General features: G+C 33.2%; 1 protein-coding gene and 1 pseudogene across 1 annotated transcript in view; one reads left to right on the top strand and one right to left on the bottom strand.

The window, feature by feature from the left end:
• The window catches only part of LOC133194003 (zinc finger MYND domain-containing protein 11-like), a 187,921-nt gene that overhangs the window by 66,503 nt on the left and 99,003 nt on the right, over positions 1-22,415 (bottom strand). The gene's annotated exons all lie outside the window — the stretch shown is intronic.
• LOC133193884 (uncharacterized) lies at positions 17,522-21,876 on the top strand (annotated as a pseudogene).

Below are 22,415 nucleotides of genomic sequence, written 5' to 3'. Positions count from 1 at the left end.
TGGGTACCAATTGCGCCCCGTTATTAGCAGACCTTTTTTTGTATTCTTATGAAGCAGAATTTGTCCAAAATCTTGTACGTGAAAAGAAGAAAACACTTGCTGTGGCCTTCAACTCGACATTTAGATATATCGACGACGTATTGTCAATTAACAATGGCTATTTCCATTCTTATGTCGATATGATATATCCTTGTGAGCTTGAGATAAAAGATACCACAGAGTCTGACACATCTGTTTCATATTTGGATATTTTACTTGAAAAAGACGTTAATGGAAATCTAACAACCAAGCTTTATGATAAACGTGATGACTTTAACTTTTCAATCGTCAACTTCCCTTACTTATGCTGCAATATACCTTCATCACCTGCATACGGGGTATATACAGACCCTGAAACGTGCTACTACCCCAAAAAAGCGTGTAACTTTCGTGCGCTTTTCGTTTCGTTCAAACCGTGTAGCGTTTCATGTAAACCGTGCAGCGTTTCGTGCAAACCGTGTTGCGTTTCGTGTAAACCGTGCAGCGTTTCGTGTAAGCTCCAAAGTGTTTCGTGCAAACCGTGTAGCGAGCGTGCGAGAAGCGTGTGAGAAACGTGCGACTTTCGTGTAAGAACCGTGTGACTTTCGTGCAAGAATCGTGTGAGAAACGTGTAGGACTCATTCGGAAGTCATTTCATTTTAAACATGGCTATCGATGGGTCAGGATGTCAAATAGTGTTAATTGTTTATGGCTAATATTATTTGGATATATTATACTGGATGTATTTTAAGAGTGAAAATTAAAAAAAAAAGTATGAGAGCCACAAAATAAAATTACACGGTAATGTATATTTAATTTTCTTTTCTTTTCTTTTTTTTCTCAAAATAAAGATGGACAGAGAATTTATTCAAGTTAATTAATTACAGTGTATGTGCAACAATTTTAATGAATTGATTTTAATGCACTGTCGGAATGATCATAGCTTTTTTATTTTATTTTCCAAAGAAAGCAACGAACGAAATTTCAAACGAAATTGTATCAGGATTCCGCTCTTGTCTATTTATTACCAAATTGTATTAAATAATTTTAATTAAAACTGTGTGTCATTAATAGTCTTCTAATACATAGGATTGGTTGATTAATAATTGAAAAATATATGAGTTATAATTCACATGCATTTACGAATGCAGGATTAGATATTTCCGAGGGAACGGGGGTGGGGGCGCATTTTAAAAACGCAAGCTTTAAATATCAATTTTTGTCGGTACCGGGTGTTAAAAAGCATAATTAACTTTCTTTTGTATAAAGAAATAAATACTTTATTTATGTGGTGCATCGGATGCACCACTAAAATATACTGGAATATTTAAACCTTCAACTTCCCTCTTGCAATGTACGACTGTGATCAAGGTGATTTACAACAGCGACCACGGGCTCCGTGTGCAGGGAACTGAAAACTTGTTCTGCTTTTATCTTTTGTCAATCATGGCTTAAATAAATCCGAGAATAACGATTGAGTTTAAATTTGTGATATTAAATGCTTATTTTTTTTTTATTTAATGGGGACACATAATACCCGTGGATTTTATTTTTAATCGATCCGAATTTCTGTGAACAGTGGATAGTCAGAATAAAAAAGAGTTGAGAAATAAATTATAAATAATTACATATTAGGTGTTTTATAAATCAGACAGCTTTAATTTGTAATTTTTAAAACATCTGAGTTTTGATGTAATGTATTTGGACATGTATACACGAACATTGCATGGTTAGTTGAGTGCCGTGACTATTTGTAAATTACATCAAATTTCCCGTCTAGCCAAGTTTTATAATGAAGAAATTTACAAGGTGATGGATATATTGTTGTTATGTACATGTAGAGAGAGCTAGAATTTAATTGCTTATCCCTTTATCCTTTATAACCCCCCTCCCCACCCCCATCCCCGCTGGTTTTTCTTCCATTCTCCCATATAGAATTCTAATAATAAATTAAACTCTGTAATTAAACATTAAAATTACCATTTGGTATAAAATGTTTTATTTAATCTAATCTCGCATGATTATTCTTAAGCACAGTTACTTGTTTCTCTAATATTTTTTCCCGATAGTATAATTACTGAAACGACTGCCGGTGGTCTTTAGCCATGTAAGATTTACAGATACACAAGTAAGATCTCGGTAATCCCTCCTACTCGCCCCCGACCAAAAATAAAAAGAAAATGCATAATCATCCTCTTTTCCATAACTTACTTATTAACTTTGCATATTATAGAGGGAACCTGAATTAATCAAATAAAATAAACTTATTGCTAAATCATAAGAAAATCAATCCGTTCTCGGAAATAAACACAATATAATATTTATTGAAATTAATTACTAAAGTTATAATTCGGTAATAAACGAGTTTTTAATATTAAACTATAACTGTAAAAAAAAATGCCGAAGGAAATTATGAGTGACAAATATAAATGTTTTTCTTGCAGTGTATAATTTAGACTTTAGAAAAAAAAGGTTTGTACACTGTCGATGATGGGCATATCACCTCTAAACAAGCGGATTACAAACGGAATGACAATCATTAATTATTTACAACTAAACTTTAAATATAATATTTCTATCGGTTTATCTGCCTGTAGTACAGGTGTAGCGAGTTTTAATTTAAAACGTAGTGTTAAAAATTGCGACTCTTAATTAATCTATATTTAATCCGTAAAAAAATAAATAATGCCTGAGAGATTCCGAATAGAAAATCCAGATCGAGGCCAAAGCGTGCGAGAATCGTGTACAAAGCGTGTGAGAAACGTGTACAAAGCGTTTCGTGCAGCCTTTCGTGCAAAGCGTTTCGTGTAAACCGTATAGCGTTTCGTGCAAACCGTGTAGCGTTTCGTGTAAACCGTGCAGCGTTTCGTGCAAACCGTGTAGCGAGCGTGTACCGTTCGTGCAGCGTGCGTGTGGGGTAGTAGCACGTTTCAGGGTCTGTATCTCTCAGTTGATTCGATACGCAAGAGCATGCTCTACGTATGTACAATTTCTAAAAAGACGTTAATTATTGACGAACAAGTTGATAAAACAAGAATATCAGCTGTCTCTTTTAAAGTCATCATTTTGTAAGTTCTACGGTCGATACAATGACCTTGTCAGCAAATTCAATTTATCATTGAGTCAAATGCTGACTGACGATTTTCATACAAATTGTTCGCTATTATTTACACACTGGATTGTCGACGGATTTTCCCGTTATTTCCCGATCATGACAAGCAGCAGACGGTGGGTGTGACCGGTCGGCAGGGGATGCTCACTCCTCCATGGCACCTGATCCCACCTCTGATGTTTGGAGGTCCGTGTTTGCTCTGCTCCTATTTTGTATTGTTTGATGGACTTTTGAACCTGAATACTGTTCGTTATCTTCATATATTTCATGTAGACTATGTACATGATATGTAGACTATATAAGTAATATGTAGACTGCATAAGTGATATGTAGACTGTTAATTAAAAGTTATTGTATACTGTGAAAGTGATTTAAAGCGTCGGTGAAAAGGATATCAAATCTTGGCGATCCTTTAAATAAATGTACAGATTTTAATAGAGCATTTTACAGACATTTGTTATTGACTGCTAAAAAGATATTTTAATTTAGAAAAGCACAGTTTTCCTCTTTTTGCAGAATTTTACAGAATTTATAATAGTTAACAAAAGCATGAAAGCAGTTGCACCATGGAAGAAAGTAAATTTTTGATTTATTTTAAATATCAATTCATGTATTTCAACTTTGAATTTTTTAAAGGCATCAATGTAGTAACTTTGAAATTGTTGAAAAGGACCCCAGTCCTCCTTGCACTCTGATTTTATGTTACAACATATTCAAAGCTGAGTGTCTAATAGTCAGTTATATATATACAACGGTGAGTAGGCAAGAGACTGGTGACAATACATACTATGCTGCAGTGTATCCTACAACGAGTTTTGTTATCCTCATGCAAAGAGGTTCGAGGGGGTATACATGTAGTGTGTGTGGATGGGTGAGTGTGTGCGGAACGGAAGTTATGCTAGTAATAATTTATATCGGGATTGATGTGTTCTTTTGTGAGGGGATGCTTCGCTTTATTTATGCTCATGTTTTAACACAGTAATCATTAACATAATTGATTTCCATCATGCTTTTGGCTTACAATTGTTTTCATTATTAAATGGAATTTGAAGAGAACATTTAAATATTAATAAAGGATATACTAAATGCTATTAAAATAGAGTGAAGCAAAAGTCAATAAAACCGATATTTATTTCGAAAGAAAGCGAATGTTACCGGATTGAGAAAGACGAGAGCGACCCAAAACCTCTTTACATTATTGTATAATTAACGTCTTTTTGTATTTAAGACCAATGCAACTTTTTTTTCAAATTTATGAGCGATCATCATAATACAGTGCAGAATTAAGTCAGAGAAAGGGGTCTATACTTTTTATTGTTTTATAAAGGGTATTTATTCTATTTAATATCTCCCAAAAATGCTTTCTTATTGTTATAAGGGAAAGATACCCTCCCGTAGTGTTATTTCAGATTTGAAGCTATCTTTTGAACCAATATTTAAAGAGATTCAGTAAAGATAAAGTCACTAGTGTTTTACAAAAGGATAGATAAGAAATGTAACTCAGAAAAAAATTACAGATAGTAATACTCAGGTGACCATTAATATACATTTACATTGTTTTGTCAGTAAAAGAAAAACTGTTTCATATATTCAAATAAAAGATGAGTTTCCTTGTTCTGCCGATACTAAAGTATAACTTGGCGAACTTTTCGAACAGTCCTATAGTAGTAAATGCCATTCCGTGTACTTCAATACACAGACTGTTACATCGCCTCAATCCGGGGGGGGGGGGGGGATATCAATTAAAATAAAGGTGTGGTACTCCTCAGATAGGGTACCCACTTTCGCCGATAAAATACTAAATTATCAAATGGTTTAGGTTTATACTTTCTACTCATATCTCTTCATATATTAACGAACTACATTGTTACCGAGGTTCATCCCGAAATTCCGTATACTTCAAAAGAAATGCTGAAATCAATTACAAATTGAACCTATTTTTCTTTACTCAAAATTAGCGTATGTCTCTGAGCATTTACTCTAACTGTGAAGAGGGAACGATGAGACGAATTTTTGGCTATCTAGGCAAATCAAAAAACTTGCTTTTAATGCCAATGGAATTCTCGCAGCGCCGTCCTACACTGCAGGTCGAGAGTTGCGGCGGAAATGAACATCCTTATAAAAAGTGAAATTGTATTTATATATGCATTGTAATGATTTCATTAATTTTTTAAATTTATGTAAACAGAAGCATAATTTTTATGTTTAATGTTCTACATTTTCTTTATCCATCAAGTACTCATTGCTACAATGACTGAGGTTTGAGGGAAATGCATTGACTTTTGAATTTTTTAACTCGTTAATGACAGTCCGGACTTTTAACTACCATTTCTTATAGTACTTGGTGGGATTTTTTAGTTTTTAGCAATATCACATGCTCTTATGTTGAACTCAAAAACATATCTATTTTTGAAAAAAAAAACCCAAGTCCTATATACATCAGAATCCCATGGCAGAATGGTGGGGTTTTACTACTAACTAATATGACATTTCTCATGGAAGAATGAAAAAGTTCTTTTTGTTTGTTTGTTGTTTAACGTCCCTTTCGAGAATGTTCACTCATAATCGAGACCTAACCACTTGCCGGTTAAGTGCTGCAAATTTTGACCTAGTGTACTCGGCACTATGGGTCATTGAGCAGTGAAGGATCTTTTTCGTGCCAGCACCTACTGCGTCACAGGACCTCGGTTTATACCTTTTCATCCGAAGGACCGGTTTCCACGTCCTACTTTGGGATTTGAACCCACGACGTAAGGATCAACTCCGTACACCGCAAATCTAGAGTATACGCTCTAACGACTGCGCCATGCTGGCGACGAATGAAAAGGTAAAGATGTGAACAGTGATTAATCTAAAACGGAAACGGCTAACAATACAAATCTGTGAACAGGACATAAAACACAGACACCTGGAAGTTCCAGAGGTGGGATCAAATGCCTAGTCGAATGGTCACACCGGCCTTGAGCGTTATGGATGTATTAGGTAGACTGAATATTCTGTAGTCAAATTTAGTAAAGAAACCCCCCCCCCCACCCACCCCACCCCCCAAAAAAGGCTGTCAGGAACAATTGGTATGAAATATGTCAGTCAAACACGACCCAATCATAGGTTATAATTGCCCTAACAAAGTCATTAAAACGACCATAGAACTTTTGAAATGCTGACATTAAACAAGATTTCTGAAAGCCTTGTTACGTCATCTTTTCTGTCATTACCCCGCGTAGGTTTAAATTAATCATACTCAGCATGCTCTTCAGTATCGAATAAGTTGGAGACATAAATACCATAGTCTGTGATATCGGAATATCACTACATCAATAAGAAACATTGACGCTGGAAAAGCTGAAGTCATCTTGTTTGTCATACAGTTTAGTTGTTAAATGGACCTTATCGTCTATAGTCAGTAAAACTTTTAAACATGAAACAAATGATTTACTGACTATGTGGCGTCTTTTATTTCGAGTTTGAGTTCACTGGGATATATGAATGGTAGTAACTATTATTTATTATGTTTCATAGAAATGTAAAAACAGGTCAACTTATAAAGAAGCACAATTAGTGCCCATCGAAATTCTAGCAGTTTGTTGGAAGTCCTTGTTTCCAAAGACTATACAATGAATTTTCAATGAAAAACTCTTTCAATATTTTAACCTCAGAGTACTTCCGTGTAGAATCAAAGTTATTTTTAACAATTTGAAAGTAATTGTTGATGACCAATTACAAGATATAACATATTTGATTTCCATTTTTATCGAAGAAGCAGTTGTTTATGATATCAAAAAGTCAATTTAAAAAAAAAATAATTCGTGAGAAATGGTTTGTACAATGCAGTTAAGCCATACCTTTAATGTTACTAACTTATAAAAAAAAAATTGTGTTTTTTAAATTGTCTAAAAACTTGTTAGTTTTTGAGAATCCACATCCACTTTTTGATTTTCGTCATCTCTAGTTTATATATGCTGTAGCACAGTACGTCTGAAGTTCCTCCTTTACAGCAGTTAACATTTTTGTGAAGAGTAAAGATAGGGGTTGGAAGAGCACTAGCTGTATCCGGCAATGTTTGTTTGTTTGTTTGTTGTTTAACGTCCCTCTCGAGAATTTTTCACTCATATGGAGAGGCCACCACTTGCAGGTGGAGGGCTACAAATTTTGACCTTTACTCGGCACTTAGGGCCATTGAGCAGTGAGGGATCTTTTTCGTGCCAGCACCTACTGCGACACGGGACCTCAGTTGATACGGTCTCATCCGAAAGACTGGTCTCCACGTCCCACAGTGGGATTCAAACCCGCGACGTAAGGATCAACTTCTTACTCCGCGACTCTATACAGCAGACGCTCTTACTACTACGCCACGCGGGCGACTACCCGGCAATGTGTCTTGTTTATACGGATTTTTATGAAGTTTAGGAATCCAGTATAGGTAGGATAGATTGAACTTATCTTCGTTGACTGAAATGTTTAAAGTATTAAAGAGTGAAATGTGATTTTGAAGAATTTCACCCTTAGAAAGTGAACTGTGCGTATAGATAGGATTTCCAGACGTAGAATGAAAACCAAGTTCTTCTAAAATGCAGTTATAATAGAGTCTTATATACAAACACGATATTGTTAGGAGTCTTGTCTGCTGGGCCATAAAAATCTAACCAAACTTCATCATCACTCTTCATTTCATTGAAGTTTACAGTTTCAGGGAAATATATTTATAAACACATTTATATGTATATTTCATATGATAATAAACTTTCTTGTCCTTTCTGAGATCCCACTCATCTATGCACTGTATTTTATAGTAATCTTGGCTCCAAACTGATACATCTTTAAATTCTTTAGTATTATTTCATATCACACTTGTGTTTAGCTATAACGGTTACATAACATTGTCATTTTTTTTTGATAATCAAAGGCATATTTTTTTGTTTAGTGTTCTACAACTCCTTTATCCATCAAGCACGCATTGCTTACTTTACTGACTGATTTTTGAAGGACTTTGATTTTTGAGGATTTTAACTCAGATATATTTGTAAGAGGTCAAGCACGTTAAACAACACTTACTTGAAATGCCTTTGAAAACAAATAGGATTGCTACATTAGTTTTTTGATACCTGTTGCTTATGGCAATGATACACTGTAGATTCATCTTTTATTTTAGCCACACTGAAAATGTTGTATCAATCTAAGTGGAAAACATACTTCAAGTACTGGGACAACGTAATGTTTAAAACATAAGCAGTGTAAAATTGTACCTTAATAATTTCAACAAATACTTGAATAAGTAAGCTCCAAATTTTCTAAATCTCCTTTCAATTGGTTAATGTTAGTACAAAATGTAGAGGCATGTAGCACCGTTTTTGAAAGGAGAACAGCAAAAATCATCCACAATCCCTCTGAAAAATCTTTCACAAAAAAGGGCCAAACTCGAATTAGTTTTTATTATTTGGGGTGGAGTGTTCCAATTTTTGAATAGTTTTTGGACTCGTGATGACAGTGGGAGTATTTGACTATATTGCAAAAAGGGGGTTGCATCCATCCTTTCTTTTCATACTAAATTAACAGTAAAATATTAAAACATTATCTTTGAAAAGTGAAAGGGGGGGGGGGGGGGCTTGGGCATTCTGAATCTACGTGTCTGTAGTATTGTAGCGTTCATTATGACTTCCTTAATGAGATATACACGATAGAAAAATGACCCTTCTGTGTATTCCCACAGTGATGTGTACATTAACAATATGTAGGTATAGGAACATTTTATGTCAACGAATCAAAAGATTCACTGTACAAACAGACTGTATTGACTTGTAGACAACATCAGTCTTACAAAATGCATTTTAAATTCACTAGCAAAAAATATCAAAGTTTCAGAAATTTCGGACAGAGTTCCCCCTTAAGTGTCCAAAAAATTCGACTAGCCTATATAGAATTTAAGGTGTAAAAACTTCATTTGCTCGTTTTTGCACTGCAGCATGTGAAAAAATATCTACAATATGGCCGACGCGTTGCAATACTACATTTCGATATTAAAAATCATTTATTAAGGAAATAATGTCTTCTTTGTAAATTAAATATACCATAAGTGCAGAAAGATCGATTCTTGAAAACTAAAAAGTTCTCAAATCAGTGTAGAGTGTGAAAAATGACGGATTTTTGACCACTTCAATTTAGCAAAAAGCATTTAAAGAAGACCCAAAGACCCAAATTGAAAAAATAAAATAAAAAATAAAATCAACATTTATTTTAATTGCAAGACTTATTACTCTGAAATAAAAGCAATTTAAATTACTTTCATACAACACACACACAAACACAAAAATTATTGTCAGACTGACTATCATTTTGTCACAGTATTTCCTTTAAAGTACATTAATTTTTGCAATTTTGTCATGCAAATACATTTAGAGAATTTTGAAAAAAAAATCTTTGTGTGAATGTGCTTGAATTAATATATTCAAAAGACATAATCTTTCTTTCTATTTTGATAAAGAAAAGAGTACGTTTATACCTCATGCACGATTTATCCAATAAAATATTTGACCTTTCTGCACTAAGACAGTTCAGTACATTATTGTAAGTGAACATTGACAAGAACGTATTGTAAATTATTATACTTTCATGTTAAATACTAAAATCTGATTGGCTTAGAAGCATTTAACAATCCGTAATGTTACCCTCAGCGTTAGCAACACACTTGACAACGGGTAACATTACGAAAATATCACATGCGTTCAAATCATGCGCGTACGGTTCACCGTAGAATTCTCAAAACGTCGGTTGTGCGTTTGAAAGAAGCCAAATAAACGACGTCAGTTAAAGCTTGCGTCCGATGTAGCTTACTTGAAAACAACAAACGACAGACGAAACATCCTTGCGAGTGCAAACTTTAGATGATAAAGGACTTTTTGAGTAGCAAACAAACGATAAAGAGGTTGGTAAATCTTTTCCGAAGCTTTCTTATTGACAAAAATAGAAGCGGGGATTTTGAAAGCTTTCTAAGCGTGAACTTAACGACGATCTCCGAATTTTTTTTATGACACCCGAAATCAATAAGACATTCAGTATAATAAAATAAATAGTGCACGTTTTTGAGGGTAACAGTTGAAATTGACACCCCTCGGAAAACCATTGTCAACCTCCGCTGACGCGTCGGTTGACAATGGTTTTCCTTGGGGTGTCATTTTCAACTGTTACCCTCAAAAACGTGCACTATTTATATAATAGTTTATTCTATAGACAACAAATATTCTTTTTTATTTAAAACCTGATCGCAGTGATAAGTATTATTATATCTGATTTCACCCATTTGTGTAACACACTTCCCCAAAGATCGCCTTCCCACATCATTTCATGGATTTTTTGTACAGAGAAAATTTATTTTTATAAAGTCTTTGTGTGAGCATGGTTGAGTTAATATATTTTAAAGAAATAACCTTTGTTTTTATTTTGATAAAGAAACAAAGTATATCTTTATGCACTTATAACTGAGAATTAACTTTTTAGTTTTCAAGAATCGGCCTTTCTGCGCTTACGGCATATCGATTCACCGATGACAAAAATCTGAATTTGACGTCATTTCTCAAAAGGGTCGCTTATTTAATTTACAAAGAAAACATTATGGAAAGTAATTTCCTTAATAGATAATTTCTAATATCGAAATGTAATATTGCAACGCGTCGGCCATATTGCTAGATATTAATTCTCACCTGACGACATAGAAATAAAGCTGGCGGTAACTTGTCGCCTTTTCACCATTGAAAGTACAATATTTTTATCCGAGGAAAAAAATATCAATATATTAACACATTATTATATGATTGAATAATTCCCATCTCTCTGATTGGCTGAGAGCCAACAATGTTAGAAAAATACTACGTTATATTGACCTGCAAGTGATCTTCCAGGTCAATATAAGGAATTATTTATTCTACATTTGACCAAAAATAGATAGGGAAATTCTAAATTGATGAAAATAGTTTTTGAAAGTTATTTCACTAGCACCTGACATTTAATTCACTCATATGAACATAACATTAAGGCAAATAGATTCTTGGATGAGCGGTCGGGGGGGGGGGGGAGGGGGGTGCAGGATGCCTGCCCATCTCCCCACCTTTTGAGAATGTTAAGTTTTAATTTATATTTCAAGTAAAAAAAAATTCAATGAAAGCCCTTCTCCCCTCGAAAAGTTTATGAACCTTTACATCCCAGCAAATAAAATTTTGATTTGGGAGAATTCTTTTCCTTTTTTTTTTTTTGGGGGGGGGGGTCTAGTCAAAGATTTGTTTTCAGATAAGTTGTCAATTTATTTTCCTTTTAATGCCCCCTTTTTCAAAATCAATCCTATATATGTGCCTGACATTTATTTTTTCTACATTACACCTAAACTAGAATTAAAAATTCCAAAATAATGCGAATGGTTTTTAAGCCAGTTTCTCTCATTATGTTCGGCTAGTACTTCAGTAGATGTGAACAAGTAGGATGGCATGGGTTGCTTAATGAGTGTGTGTGATTTAATCATTGAATCATATAATAAAACAATTATTGCTGGTTTTTGAGGTCAATACGATGCTTTAGACACCTTCGAAGTACAATATTGTACTCCTCAGGTGTCAAAATCATCGTATTGACCTAAAAAACCAGCAATAATTGTATATTATTATACACATGTATAGTCTATAAAAAGTTCATACATAATCTATACAAACGCAAACGGTTCATAACACTACATATTCACCGGAGGGTCATTTCGATGTTTTACACATAGCGAAATGAAATCACGGAAGTTATAAGTTAAAAGTTGTAATCTGAACGTTTTGTTATTCACCAGAAAAATATCAATATTGACCGAGGCGAATATTGTACTCCTCAGGTGTCTAAATCATCGCATTGACCTCAAAAACCAGCAATAATTGTATATTATATCCATCCTAGGGCCCGGTCCCGGGATCTCGGGGACAGATTTATTGAAATCTGTAGACGGCTATGGTCGATCATAATGAGAAAAGTATGAACTATGTTCAATTTATATTCCCAAACTAAAATATTAGTACATGGAGTTCATAAAAAACATATATACATTAATAATATAATTATATACAAATTGGTCAGAAGTACATCTAAAATACAAAATGATGACAAATGAATAAATAAAAAAGGAAAAAAGAGGGGAGGAAATATATCAAGGAGGAAAGACAGCATGTAAAATTTTGAAAATAAAAGAAATTTAGTTTTTTCATTTTTTTCTTTTTGTTTTTTGTTTTGAGTTGATATTAGTTCCATGAATTTCACAACGTTTAATTAAAGGAACCAACCATTCCTCAGGAACAAATATTATACAATTATGGACTCTTTCGGTGGTGAATATGGTTTGCTATTCACCAGAAAAATATCAATATTGAAAGAGGCTCCTCGGCTTCGCCTCGGTCAATATTGATATTTTACTGGTGAATAACAAACCATATTCACCACCGAAAGAGTTCATAATTGTTCTATTATATAGTCCAGATTTGAATAAATAAGATATTGAAGGCTGCACGACACCTTTTTTCATTAACGAACCACTGTCGTAGAAAAATTAAAAAAACAAAACGTACAGATTACAACTTATAACTTCCGTGATTTCATTTCGCTATGTGTAAGGCATCGAAATGTTTGGAAAATAATCCTTCGATACACTTGCCTAACATTTTTCCTGCTCAGATACACAGCTGGCTCCGGCCGTTGTAACCATATTGTTTTCAACGTTGGGGTATTGATTGTGACGTCACAATGCCGCTGCACGCGCACTGACCCTCCGGTGAATACGGCTTCAAATCCAGTGAAGATATATATAAAATACAAGGCTACTGTCTTGAAATATAAGCGATATTCCGGCAAGGGTAAGAAAACGTGATAGAGGGCGAGGCTTGCCGAGCCCTCTTTCACGTTTTCGACCCGAGCCCAAATATCGCTTATATTTCAAGACAGTATCCATGTATTTTGTTTATCCTGCAAAATATTTTTATATCAGACCTCCAAAACGAGCTATATATTTTCAAACGATTTCGGCACATCTCTGCAGTTGAAAGTAAGACGCCACGACGTAAATATAGCAATATGTATGACGTCACAATGCTTTTAGAACGTCGGAATACATGCACGAGGCTTTATTAGGGCATTGACCGAATAAAGCTTTGGTTTATTAGGTTACCTTTATTAGGTCAATGCAAGGGGTAGCTGCAGGATAAGTAGTATTATGAACCGTTTGTATAGATTATATAGGAACTATTTATAGACTATATGATAAACTTTCATATATGATGTTAAAAAAGATTTAAGTAGACTGGCAAAATGTAGTTAAAGTTCATGAAATATGTTCATTCAGGATATTGTCAACTCCAGGGGATTTACCTTTTTTTCATTTTTGTTACAACTTCTAGTATTTCATCTTCACGAATTACAGAATTCAAGAACTCGTCGGATATGACATGAATCTCATTTGTGACGGATGATGTATTATTACTATACGTATAATTCTCTTCATTATCGTTTTTGTTAATATTTTTCAAGAGATCATACATATCATTTATATCAACAGAACACTTTTTTCTTTATCAGAGGTATCTAAAGTTTCCAGTCTTTTGATTTTGTTGAACGTAAATTTTTAAGTTTTTGTGATAGATTGTGCCCGCAAGATGTCCATGGGTAATGAAGAAAATTTTTTAAAAGCATGATTAATGTACTTTCAGGATAAAACCAACTAAGACCTATCCTGGCCATGGCCATGGGCATTTATTTTGTAATTTTTAGTACTAATATATGAGAAGGTTGGATCCTGCCATCAAAAGTAATGAGAATTTTTTGTCAAGTATATTTTTAGAATTTATACACATTGCTTAATTAAAAATCATGACAAAAAAATGGGGGTCAATGTACTTCTTATGGCGCTACAGAGCATTTAGTTTGACCTTTTTGCACCGTAAATACGTCTTAAAGGTAAAAAAAAAAACTTTTTAAAGTTTTTCCTCCAATATTTTTTATTCAGATAGATTATTGGAACAAACACAGTCTTATTTCATCTTGAATAGACACATTAACATTTGTGACAACGAAATTTTTTTCAAATTACTCCGCACGTTCAATTATTTGACTTTTTTGCACTCAAAAAAAAAAAAAATCATTTTTCTGGCATTAAAAATTTAACAAGCAAAAAATTCATTCGAAAGTAATGACATTTTAGTGAATTTAAGAAGAGTATCTTATATATTCAGAAAAGAAAAATAAAAGTGGGGGTCTGTGATGTTAATTTTTAGATATTACTGAAAAAGTGCTAATTTTAAGCTTAAATTATGGCTATTTTTTCTTGATTTTCACAATATATTTGCTACATTTATCAAATATGATGATAGAATTCATGACAGTTTATTTAATACATAATTTAGGACCAGTATAAAACAGTTCATGCACTGCACAAAATAACTCTGTGTGCAGACTGCATGTAAAAATAGGAATCCAAACTAAACATACTTTAAATACTTCGAAAGAGAAAAATGATCATCTTCTTCTTAAAAAAAATTCCGCCACAAAATTAAGTTCCTCAATTAATGCTTTTGGTATGGAATCTAATCATGGAGTTTTAACTGAATATAGTTTAATTGGCATTGTAGAATCCAAATTTATTGTAGGAATTAAAACATAATGCAGAATTTTTTAAATATAGGTTAAGATAAAAAAAAACTGCTCAAAAGCTCAGGAGCGAATCTCGTTAATGAATCTTGTTAATTAGACCGTGCTCGTGTAAGCCAAGAAAAGAGATTTTATATCTTTTTCAAATGTTTATTAAGACACTGTGATCATATAGATTTTTAATTATAAGTCCTGGATATTCATATAGAAACATTGAAAAATTTAGAAAATGTTAACTTCAAATCTGTCTTGTCCCCTTGAATGACCAACTAACTGTATATTGCAAGTGGGATTTCTAATTAAAGCATTTCCAATTCATATCAGAACTGATTCGATACGCATGTTCTTAGTACAATCATTTTTAAAACGAGTCAGGCTTTGAAAAACACACTAATGTTACAAGATTTTCAGCTCATTATTAAAGTCAATATTTCGTAACATCTTTTTTTTTCTCTCGCTATCATAGAGAGGTTTTGCAAACCAAGGTGTAAGCGCACGTGTGCGTGTAGCTGGGGATATCTGTGTATTACGTCATCATTTTTACTATTCACGGATTTCTACACGTATCCACTTACGTGTAGATGGCTGAGTAACTTGTAGCTTATATTTCCTTATATGCCGTTTATTTTAATAAAAATGTCCTTTTTCCAGAAGCTTCATTAAATTAGGAAATACTTTTGTATTACATTTTTTTCCAAAGTATTTTTCCGAAAAATAAAGCCGATTTGGCCATATGATTATTAACAGGTAGTCAATCAGATTCAAATTTATGCATGTGCATGTTTTCTATTCTATTTGAACATTTTAAACTTGGAATGTATTCATATCAAAATCATTTTAGTTATTAATAGTGAACTTATTAGTGACAATAACATAAAATAAAAGCTTATTAAAAAAGGATGGACATTAATAGTGTACCGCATGCAGTGACTTTAAAATTGGAAAAGGGACTTTAATTCCATGAACTATTATTATATTGTTAGAACAAATTGGATGATGTTGGTAAAATGAACTATATTTTTGTATATTCTTTTGTACTGGAATTCATCAGAATGGACCAATCAGGCCTATTGATACTAAGTAATAAAATCAGAACGGAAATGCAAATTTACTATTTTCCTGACCAAGAGCAATAAAATTGGTGCAGAGACTGGGAATGAGCCCATAAAAATAATAATACTAATGTAGGTATACCTTAATTGGAGGGTGGTGCCACGTTGGGGTTCATTGGTCAACGGATAGACCTCCTGACCAAGCGTAGGTCGCAAGGCAATGGTAAGACAACCAGTAAAAGTACTTTTATACAGGACCATGAATACCCTCTGAGGATGTTCCTGTTTGCTGGAAAAATGCACCTTTTTGTCATTTTCTATCGGCCTTTTTTTATATACTTTTTTGGTTCTAATTTCAACTCTTCTTGACTATTTTAAACGAATCTAAAAAAAACTTTTGTTATAACAGGTGCGTTGGTCTATTCTTATCAAGACTTATAAATTGCTAAAGACGTTGCGCACGCTATTGGTGTCAAAAAGTTTTAATTACAATTGCAGGATCATTAACCTCTCATTTATGTGTGATGGAAAGTATTTACTATTTAAAGCTATATATCATTCGGTTGGTAATTTTGTTCTCTATACATTTCTATTAAAAAACATGTCCAAAAATCGATTATTAAAAATATATTTAGTCTAATATAACGAAAATTACGTCAAAATTACATGTAGACAGGTAACAAGAGCAATGCACATGCAGTAGCAAAATGTCGATAACTTCATTAAAATATAAAATACCTCCATGAAATTTAGCGGAAAAATTAAAAATATGATGTTAATTATGTACGTCATTTCAATTGTGATGTCATTTAATTTGTATGCCATGGACGCTGGCTCAAAATGCAAGATGGGTGTGTAGACATGCGTAACAAGTTGAGGAAAGAGAGAAGGACCATGGCGGGTAATTAGATATTTAAGAAAAATCAAATATTTTAAGTTAGATTTTGGAATTATATTTCATTAATACTTGTAAATTGTATTATATCTTGTAAATTGTAAGTAATTGGTTAAACAGATCTGAGGTCTAATAATTGTACTTACACTGTGTATACTTACACATTATTTAGTCACGAGTAAATTTACAGCCGCTGAACGGATTAAAATAAATAAGGAAGAAAGGAGGCAAAAGAGGGTGCAACAAACTATTCAATGGAGAAAGAGGGTAAAAGACAGCGAACAAAACTCCGAAAATAACGGAGCATCCCAACAAAAATGTCCTGTTCGAGGTACAAACATCCCACCACGATTGTTATTTTTTTTTTCCGGATATTTTTTTCCTGTATAAAACCCCAATAAAATTTAAACATGAAATGTTATGTTTTTGATACGTGTAAAACATTGAGTAATCATTTCTTTTAAAGAGAAATTTAAAGTAAAAGTCCAATGTTTGGTACTGGGAAAAATTAATTCAAGTCAATCGCGCATTTCTTAAATTCTTATTAAAATGTGTTGCATTAAATACAATTTTAAATATTTGAGAAATAAAATTATGTGATTTATTTTGGCGAAATTACAAGTTTGTCAGATTTTCTATTTAGATGCACACATAAAAGCTGCAACAATACGAAAACGAAAACAGCGCGAACTGGAAAGGATTAAAAGAGAAAATAACAGGGTCAGAAAACAAAGAGAAAGAGAATTTAAATCTAAACTTAACAAATTAAATGAATTTAAACGCACCAAAAAAATGGAGAGACAAATAAGGTGGCGCCAGAAAAAACAAGACCAACAAATATCGGGCGAATTAAAGGAAGCCACTGAGCTATCATTTGAAAACAAAATGCAAAAAAGTCGAACTTTGAAAAAATCAAAATCAAACTTGCCAAAATCTCCTTTGAAACAAGCTGCTACCATTGCTACATTTTTAGAAGACAAAAATTCACCAGTGGTTAAAATACTAGAAACTAAAAACCTTGTTCCCTCTCCGGAAGAAAAAGAAAATTCAATCCTTCAAAATTCTGTGCTCGGTGATATAAAAGAATCTGTTTCAAGACTGAAAATGAAAAGGTGTGACAAATCAAGGGAGGTAATGAATTTCCTGACAGCCTCCATCAGTGGAGATTCTGTAAAAAAGTCTGAATCTAAATCTTCTCTTGCTAAAAAGCTTGGACTTCCTGTTCGACGTATATCAAAGGCCTATGTTGTACGCAATAAAATTTTTCATTCAGAGTCATCTAGCTTCACCTATACGAGGGTTGTTCGAAAAGTTCGTGGACTGATGCGATAAAATTAATACTATGTAGTCTATGGTTACAAAATTTTTGATGAACATAAAACAACAAAAGATAAAGAAATGTTGAAAATTTTAGCTTGATACCTTGAATATTTACCAAATTATCATAAAATAAAAAAGACATGATATGATCAACCGGCGCTGTCGCCATTTAGTTTCATGACGTCTTTGTTTTTCAATGTCCGCATTCTCTACCTCATACACTTATCTTGAAGAGTTTCCTTGGAGTTAAGTAAAGATTTAAACCCGTCTTGTTTATATGATTTTACAATGTCATAAACAGCTGATTTCAATGCATATAATATTGTAAATAGATCTGAAAGATTCTCACTTGATTATAACAGCATATTTGCTTGTCGGAGTTCAACATCTATCACACATGATCAACATCACTTTTCGGCGTGACAAACTTTGAACACCCTTACTACAAATCGACATTCACTTTTACATCTCTCGTCTCTCTAATCTTTTTCGGCGTTTAAAAACAAGTACTCTGAATGCATTTTATTTTTCAGTAGCCCATTTAAATATTTCCTAGGTCTATGCCAGTTTTTCCAGAGGGTGAAACTTTATAGAATATTGGAAAAAGAAACCCACCCCCTTTCTGACGTCATTACAACCCCATAATTGTTTGGACATTTCATATAAATTTCACGATAAAATTTCATAGAACTTACAGAATGGGGTAAAAATTGCAAATTTTACGGTACAATTGTGTCATACCACATGAGTGAATTAACGGGATTTTTGAAAGACGAATGTTCATATAAAAAAAAAAGAAAATTTTTTTCTAAGTTACATTTACATGATTTAGGTAGAAAAAACGTAATCTTCGAGGTTGCGCCGCCTGGACATACCATTGCTTTCAAAAACATCAACAATTTATTAAAAAATAAAACTAATGGTGTATAATTTATTATATAAATAAGAAAGATGATGCTAATTAAACGTTAAAAAATTCATTGATGTATCTTAAGCGGTTTTAAGGTATGTCACTCGTGAAATTTGTTATATCAGGGATTTTTTGAGAAGTATATTTTGGATAAGTACTCATATAGTATGACTCAAAATCGCAGAGAAAACAGGGGCTCAGTGTGCATCTGACTGAGCTACGGTACAATTAGGCTGACCTTTTTGCACTTAAATTTTAACTCTTTGGTTAATCACTTCAACCCTTATCATATTTTATCAGATGTAACCATGGCAATAAATATAATCTTATTTTACGTAAAATAGTTTGAATAATATTTATCATTGAACAAATCTTGCAAATTAATGCGCGTAAATTATTGTGTGACCTTTTTGCACCAAAAAAGTAACATATTTGGGGTATTAAAAATCTAAATAGGCAATAAAATATTTTCTTGTATCAAACTTTTTACGACTTAAGTGCTGATCAGTCACAAGTATCGAGTAGTTTTAAATAATGAAAGAAAAAGTTGGGGTCAGTGATGTAAATTTTGAAATATTGGTCAAAATATGCGATTTTCAGGCCAAAAACGGTGTAAATTTTATCTTGACCTCTTTAATATATCTTCATTTCTCGGCAAAGTTTGTTGAGGGAAGGTGTAAAATTTGTTATAAAAATATATATTAGGACCTATATTTAATATTCCTAGCATATCATAACGGAAAATATTCTCTGAGTAAAAGTATGTGAGGCTAAAGTTTCAAGATATTAAATTTAATAAATGTGCAGGTTTGCAGAATTTTTTGCTAAATATCCTTCCACCGCAAGAAATAGTCCCTCATAGATCTTGGTTCTTTATGAATTTTTGAGCAGTTTTTTCATTGAATGTTGAACAATTTACATTGTTTCATTAAAATATGTTAGGAAAATTGAATTTTAATATATAGTTTTGAAGTAAGAGGTTCTGCCTGAACTTTTCTAAAAAGCTGACGAGTGACATACCTTAAGTACAAAGCGAAAAACAAGGTCCGACGCTCTGTCTGATGAAAACAGAAGACTTATTTACGAGTTTTGGTGCGCCCCCGAAAATTCTCATCCGACTGGAAATAAAAATGACGTAAAGCGGGTCAGAATCGGTCCAAAACAGTACTCATCACACGCAGTTCAAATTTTAGAAAAAACCCAAACAGAAATTTATAACGATTTCAAACTAGAATACCCTGAAATTAAAGTATGTCAAAGGCTATTTGAGGCGTGTAAACCATACTATATTCGTTCAGCCGGACCAAGAGATAGAGTAACTTGTTGTTGCCGCTATCATTTGGAGATGAAATACATTTTTAGAGCATGCATGACTTACAGGAAAACATACGTTTCGAATCCAAATCTCTATGAACATATTGACGAAATAGTCTCTCAAACACTCTGTCCCACAAATAATGAACAGTACATGAAAGCTTGTTTAGATCGAACATGTGAACACTGCGGTGTTCACAAGTTATACCTTTATCCCGAGGAGCGAGAATCAAATGATAACTCCCCAGATGTAACATGGGATTGTTTCGAATATAAGGCTGTAAAATCAAAAGGGGGAGAAACCAAAAAACTTATGATGACAAAAAAGTTACTAAACCTGCTGAACTTTATGCGTGCCAAATGGCAAATGCAACAATTAAAGAATTTGCAACAAAGTTTGCCGCACAGTCATTGTATAACTATTCACGACTTCTCTGAAAATTACAAATGCTGGGATAAAAATGAAATTCAATCAAACTACTTTCAAAGAACGGAGGTTTCAATCCATGTAACAATAATTCATAGGCACGCGATTCTCGAAGTCGATGGCATTGAAAGTACAATGGAAGATCCCACTTTGATAACAGAACATTTCTTCACCATTTCTCCAGACGATAAACATGACCAATATTTTACTCACCATTGTCAGAAATTAGTTTCCGATTATCTTAAATCCATTTCATGCGAGGTACATACAATGCACGAATTCTGTGATGGCTGTGCAGCACAGTATAAGAGTAGGCATTGTTTCGGAGATGTCTCTGAATCTGTTGCTGAATTTGGATACACAACATTAATCCGAATTTTTTTCGAAACAAGTCATGCTAAAGGACCGCAAGATGCAGCTGGCGGGTTTTTAAAAAAATCAAGCTGACTTAGCAATTCTGCTTCGACAGTACATAATTCAAAATGCAAAAAAATTGTTTCAATTTGCCAATGAAAAATTACAAAATCCGAAAGGTGTTTCAAATATAAAACGTCGAATTTTTAGATTTGTAGAAGAAATTCCAAGAGATCAACCCCGACTATACAGCCCTCTTCCTGGTATTCGCTCCATCCATCAACTCTTTTCAAATATATCGGGAAACAATTATGTGAGATATCTCTCTTGTAATGATTGCGAAGAATGTCTAGAGGGAAACGTTATCAAATGTACTAATACAGATTTCTTGGGCACCCCTAAATCTACTGTATTTTCACCTGAAATGCGTTTACACGAAATCAATGATGCCGACGACGAAAATCCACTTTCCGAACTTGTTTCAAAAAATTGCATCCTTGCACTGTTGTCTGAAGAAAGTGATTATTATTTATTTAAGGCAACATCAAAATCAATAGTTCTCCAACAAGACGAAACGGACAAGTGGGGAGCATCATACAAGTCCGGAGACGAAGTGTTCGTGGAAAATATTTTATACAATGCAAAGAAAATCCTTTGAAATTTAAGCTCAACCAGAAAAAATCTGCCATTGTGCCTGTACAATCTATTCTTTACATGTGCTCAAAAAATGAACTTCCTATTAATAGGAACGAATTTATCCTTTCAGAGGACACTCACCTAACAATTTTAAAAAGTGTGATTGATTCGCGTTCACTTCAGTGATGTAAATGTATATTCCTCACTGTTGCACCACGTATTACTAAATGTAAAGATTATTATGATATAGGTATGTGCAGCAATGAAGGAAATACTGAATAAATAATGAACAATAAACTAGAGATTTAAAGTTTTAATAGAATATTTTTTTAGTATTTAAAAATATACAAAAACAGACAAAATTAATTTGAAAGAACACAAACGACGTTATCTCGATATTTTAACGTCACGTAAAATAACGTCATTTTGACGTTACCGAAAATGACACCAACACCGTGCGCAACGTCTAAAGCATTTCACACCAAAATGTTATAAAAGTGTTTAAAATTTTCTTTTATCAAGAAATTATTTTAAATATGAATTTCGGTACGCAATTGATCGACACACGTTCATGCACTTTCACGAAGTTTGAAATAATTTTTGCCTTAAAATAAAAAAAAAATCAGCTAATAAAGAAGCACAATTAGTACAAATCACATTCCAACAATGTCAACAATGTCAATAAGGAACTCTCTAAGTAGCATTTTTTTTAAAACCAACTTCAG

This window comes from Saccostrea echinata, unplaced genomic scaffold (assembly GCF_033153115.1).
Source record: "Saccostrea echinata isolate AGI-Se365-2 ecotype Australia unplaced genomic scaffold, CSIRO_AGI_Sech_v1 ptg000028l, whole genome shotgun sequence".
Lineage (NCBI taxonomy): Eukaryota > Metazoa > Mollusca > Bivalvia > Ostreida > Ostreidae > Saccostrea > Saccostrea echinata.
The sequence above is the reverse complement of the archived record's forward strand: the minus strand, read 5'-3'. Positions and strand labels throughout refer to the sequence as shown.